Genomic DNA, 6,000 nt, shown 5'->3' with positions numbered 1-6,000 from the left:
GCCCTGTCCTGAAACAGAACACTCAACACTGCTATCTAGCCCTGTCCTGAAACAGAACACTCAACACTGCTATCTAGCCCTGTCCTGGTCCAGAACACTCAACACTGCTATCTAGCCCTGTCCTGAAACAGAACACTCAACACTGCTATCTAGTCCTGTCCTGGTCCAGAACACTCAACACTGCTATCTAGCCCTGTCCTGAAACAGAACACTCAACACTGCTATCTAGCCCTGTCCTGGTGCAGAACACTCAACACTGCTATCTAGCCCTGTCCTGGTACAGAACACTCAACACTGCTATCTAGCCCTTTTCTGGTACAGAACACAGAACACTGCTATCTAGCCCTGTCCTGGTACAGAACACGCAATACTGCTATCTAGCCCTGTCCTGGTACATAACACTCAATACTGCTATCTAGACCTGTCCTGGTACAGAACACTCAACACTGCTATCTAGCCCTGTCCTGAAACAGAACACTCAACGCTGCTATCTAGCCCTGTCCTGAAACAGAACACTCAACACTGCTATCTAGCCCTGTCCTGAAACAGAACACTCAACACTGCTATCTAGCCCTGTCCTGAAACAGAACACTCAACACTGCTATCTAGCCCTGTCCTGGTACAGAACACTCAACACTGCTATCTAGCCCTGTCCTGGTCTCGAACACTCAACACTGCTATCTAGCCCTGTCCTGAAACCGAACACTGAACACTGCTATCTAGCCCTGTCCTGGTACAGAACACTGAACACTGCTATCTAGCCCTGTCCTGGTCTAGAACACTCAACACTGCTATCTAGCCCTGTCCTGAAACCGAACACTGAACACTGCTATCTAGCCCTGTCCTGGTACAGAACACTGAACACTGCTATCTAGCCCTGTCCTGGTCCAGAACACTCAACACTGCTCTCTAGCCCTGTCCTGGTCCAGAACAAGGCTCAACACTGCTGTCTAGCCCTGTCCTGGTCCGGAACAAGGGTCAACACTACTGCAAAATGATGAAAGAAACCATTGCCATAATGGGTAAACTAGTCAGACTCAGGGCGTGGGTAAACTAGTCAGACTCAGGGCGTGGGTAAACTAGTCTAGTGGTTAGAGCATTGGACTAGTAACCAAAAGGTTGCAAGTTCGAATCCCTGAGCTGACAAGGTACAAATCTGTCGTTCTGCCACTGAACAGGCAGTTAACCCACTGTTCCTAGGCCGTCATTGAAAATAAGAATTTGTTCTTAACTGACTTGCCTAGTAAAATAAAGGTAAAATAAAATGTAAAAACTACTCAGGGTGTGGGTAAACTAGTCAGACTCAGGGCAGGGCGTGGGTAAACTAGTCAGACTCAGGGCGTGGGTAAACTAGTCAGACTCAGGGTGTGGGTAAACTAGTCAGACTCAGGGTGTGGGTAAACTAGTCAGACTCAGGGCGTGGGTAAACTAGTCCGACGCAGGGCGTGGGTAAACTAGTCAGACTCAGGGTGTGGGTAAACTAGTCAGACTCAGGGTGTGGGTAAACTAGTCAGACTCAGGGCGTGGGTAAACTAGTCCGACGCAGGGCGTGGGTAAACTAGTCAGACTCAGGGTGTGGGTAAACTAGTCAGACTCAGGGCAGGGCATGGGTAAACTAGTCAGACTCAGGGCGTGGGTAAACTAGTCAGGCTTAGGGCAGGGCGTGGGTAAACTAGTCAGGCTTAGGGCAGGGCGTGGGTAAACTAGTCAGACTCAGGGCGTGCGTAAACTAGTCAGACTCAGGGCGTGGGTAAACTAGTCAGGCTCGGCAGGGCGTGGGTAAACTAGTCAGACTCAGGGCAGGGCGTGGGTAAACTAGTCAGACTCAGGGCATGGGTAAACTAGTCAGACTCAGGATAAAAAATAATTAGAATCTGGGGCGGGGGAAGTATTTTTTCATTGCGCCATCAGAAAGGGAATAATAATCATCACACATATTTATTTGGCTCGATAACTACAATAGGAATGGTATTATACCAAAATGAAGGCAGCAGCAACAATAACCTATCTTTGACCAATTACAGTAATATTATCACTCAGACTGGAACAGTAATCCGTTATAGTGTTGAACAATCTCTCTCTAGATTTGTTTCTCACCTCCTCTCTATCCATCTCTCTCTCTCTCCTTCCCTCTATCCCCTGACAGCTGTAGAGCCATTAAACGGAGAGGGAGTGTATCTTTTACCTGCGCTGATTGCTGTTGCATAATTAACAGTGACACTGAAAGCACTGCTCACAGTATCAGGCTGCTGGCTAAGAGAGGGGAGGACTTCACTGAGAACCACCTCACTCTCTCTCTCTCTCTCTCTCTTTCTTTCTTTCTTTCTTTCTTTCTTTCTTTCTTTCTTTCTTTCTAAACAAACCATTTCTCCCCCTGATATAAACACACACACACAAGCATGCAAGGACGCCGACACAAACACACACGCAATCCCTCACAAACACACCCTCACACACACACCCTCACACACACACCATCACACACACACACCTGAGAAGCAGCATTGATGTCGTCTAGCTGCAGACAGGGTGCTCTCCGTGGTGCTGACACAGCCGCTGCTGTCGCTGTATCGATTGGCCAGAGAGAGAAAGAGAGAAAGAAAGAGAGAGAGAGAAAGCGAGAGAGATAGAGAAAGGTAGAGAGAGATGGGGGGAGTCTGTTTTAATCTGTGGGACTGAGGGGAGGGACCGGTTGGTGTGAGTTGTATTGATTCTACATTAATATGCCTAAAACAGCCACAGTGCGCTTTCAATTCCCCAGGATTTATCTGGGAACGATGCGCCGACTAGCCAATGATAGGCCCTGTTGGAACGTGACAGACCTTTTCAATTCTTGAACTGTCTTTTCTTTCTGTGTGTCTTTCTCCCTCACTCTCTTTCTATTCCTCTCTCTCTCTCTGACTCTCTTTCTATTCCTCTCTCTCTCTGAATCTCTTTCTATTCCTCTCATTATATTCCTCTCATTCTATTCCTCTCTCTCTCTGAATCTCTTTCTATTCCTCTCTCTCTCTGTCTCTCTTTCTATTGCTCTCTCTGTCTGATTCTCATTCCATTCCTCTCTCTCTGCTGACTCTCTCTGACTCTCTCTCTCTCTCTCTCTCTGACTCTCTCTCTGACTCTCTCTCTGACTCTCTCTCGGACTCTCTCTCGGACTCTCTCTCGGACTCTCTCCCTCTCTCTCTCTCTCTCTCTGACTCTCTTTCTATTCCTCTCTCTCTCTCACTCTCTTTCTATTCCTCTCTATATCTGTCTCTTTTTCTATTCCTCTCATTCTATTCCTCTCTCTCTGCTGACTCTCTCTCTGACTCTCTCTCTCTCTGACTTTCTCTGACTCTCTCTCTGACTCTCTCTCTCTCTCTGACTCTCTCTCTGACTCTCTCTCTCTCTCTGACTCTCTCTCTCATCGTCCACCTTCACCTTCCAAGTTTGTGGTTTTCTCCTGGAATACCACCCTGAAAGTACAGAAGTCTGTGGTTTTCTCCTGGAATACCACCCTGAAAGTACAGAAGTCTGTGGTTTTCTCCTGGAATACCACCCTGAAAGTACAGAAGTCTGTGGTTTTCTCCTGGAATTCCACCCTGAAAGTACATAAGTCTGTGGTTTTCTCCTGGAATACCACCCTGAAACTACAGAAGTCTCTGGTTTTCTCTTAGAATACCACCCTGAAACTTCTGTGGTTTCTCCTGGAACACCACCCTGAAAGTACAGAAGTCTGTGGTTTTCTCCTGGAATACCACCCTGAAACTACAGAAGTCTCTGGTTTTCTCTTAGAATACCACCCTGAAACTACAGAAGTCTGTGGTTTTCTCCTGGAACACCACCCTGAAAGTACAGAAGTCTGTGGTTTTCTCCTGGAATACCACCCTGAAACTACAGAAGTCTGTGGTTTTCTCCTGGAACACCACCCTGAAAGTACAGAAGTCTGTGGTTTTCTCCTGGAATACCACCCTGAAAGTACAGAAGAGTTGAAAGCGTCTCTCCTGTAAAGAGTGGGCTTGTCCCGCGACGTCTCATCCTCATCTGAACGATAGGCTAGCAGGAGTTCAATCTTTTATAACACATAATGAAAATTAAACCCACAAGAATATATGTTTAACAATGCAGTGATACAATGAGGTAGGGCCTACGTCTCATATTAAATATTCATGTCGCGCCCCAGCCTTGGGAGGTAGATTATTTATTAGGCTACATATTGGCATCTGCTAATAAATTTACTGTGGGCATTCAAAGTGAACTCAGAATTAAATATGTATATTGCTTGTGGCCCTCACATATTGAATCCTTCGTATCCGGCGCCTTGATAGCCCTCCGTACTTCCCCAGCCTGTTGTTATGTTTTGCCAGTGCGGATGTCACTGGCATGGAGGGGGATGGTGGGACGGGGTTGGGATGGTGACCAGTGAGTCTTGTGCGGTTACCTATACACTAAAAACAAAAGGTTCTATATTGTACCAGATAAGGGTTATTTGGCTTGTAACCATAACAGATACTTTTATGATACTAAATATAAAACCTTTCCTTGAAGGTTCTATAAAGAACCATGCCCATAAGGTTCTATATGGAACCTGTATGGTGCGATAAAGAACACTTTCTTACACAGCAAATTTACCAGTGTGAATACTAGTGTTAAATTAACACTGAAAATGTGACCCTGGAAAGTGTTAAATTAACACACTGCTTGGTGTAAAGCCTTATTTCCCAGAATGCCTTGCCTTTCGAGTGAATTGTAGAGTTACCACCCAAGACTATTTTTCTTAGCGACAGAGACATGGTTGTTGTATTCATCAATTTTAAGTTCTGCGGACCTCACCAAGTGAGAATCTGAGCAACTATGTTATTAAAATGTAATTATTTATGAATGTATGTATGTATGAACAACTGCGTCTACAACTGGGTCCTGGACTTCCTGTCCCCAAGTGGTAAGGGTGAGTAACAACACATCTGCCATGCTGATCCTCAACACTGTACTCCCTTGTTCACTCGTGACTGCACGGCCAGGCACAACTCCAACACCATCATTAAGTTTTCCGATTACACAACAGTGGTAGGCCTGATCACCGACAACAGCCACACAGCCTATAAGGAGGAGGTCAGAGACCTGGCAGTGTGGTGCAAGGACAACAACCTTTCCTTCAACGTGATCAAGACAAAGGAGATGATTGTGGAATACAGGAAAAGGAGGACCGAACACGCCCCCATCGACAGGCTGCAGTGGAGCAGGTTGAGAGATTCAAGTTCATTGGTGTCCACATCACCAATAAACTAACATGGTCCAAGCACACCAAGACAGTCGTGAAGAGGGCACGACAAAACCTATTCCCCCTCAGGAAACTAAAAAGATTTGGCCTGGGTCCTGAAATCCTCAAAAGGTTCTACAGCTGCAACATCGAGAGCATGGTTGCATCACTGCCTGGTATGGCAACTGCTCTGCCTCCGAACGCAAGGCACTACAGTGGGTAGTGCGTATTGCCCAGTACATGACTAGGGCCAAGCTTCCTGCCATCTAGGACCTCTAAACCAGGAGGTGTCAGAGGAAGCAGGTGTCAGAGGAAGCAGGTGTCAGAGGAAGCCCCTAAAAATGATCAAAGTCTCCAGCCACCCTAGTCATAGATTGTTCTCTCTGCTACAATATGGCAAGCGGTACAGGGGCGCCAAGTCCAGGTCCAAGAGGCCTCTCAACAGCTTCTACCCCCAAGTCATAAGACTCCTGAACACCTAATCAAATGGCTACCCAGACTATTTGCATCCCACCCCCCCTTTTACACCGCTGCTACTCTCTGTTGTTATCATCTATCATAGTCACTTTAATAACTCTACCTACATCAAATCAAATCAAATCACATTTTATTTGTCACATACACATGGTTAGCAGATGTTAATGCGAGTGTAGCGAAATGCTTGTGCTTCTAGTTCCGACAATGCAGTAATAACCAACAAGTAATCTAACTAACAATTCCAAAACTACTGTCTTATACACAGTGTAAGGGGATAAAGAATATGT

The sequence above is a fragment of the Oncorhynchus nerka genome, linkage group LG16 (assembly GCF_034236695.1).
Source record: "Oncorhynchus nerka isolate Pitt River linkage group LG16, Oner_Uvic_2.0, whole genome shotgun sequence".
Taxonomy (NCBI): Eukaryota; Metazoa; Chordata; class Actinopteri; order Salmoniformes; family Salmonidae; genus Oncorhynchus; species Oncorhynchus nerka.
This window is presented reverse-complemented; position numbering follows the sequence as displayed.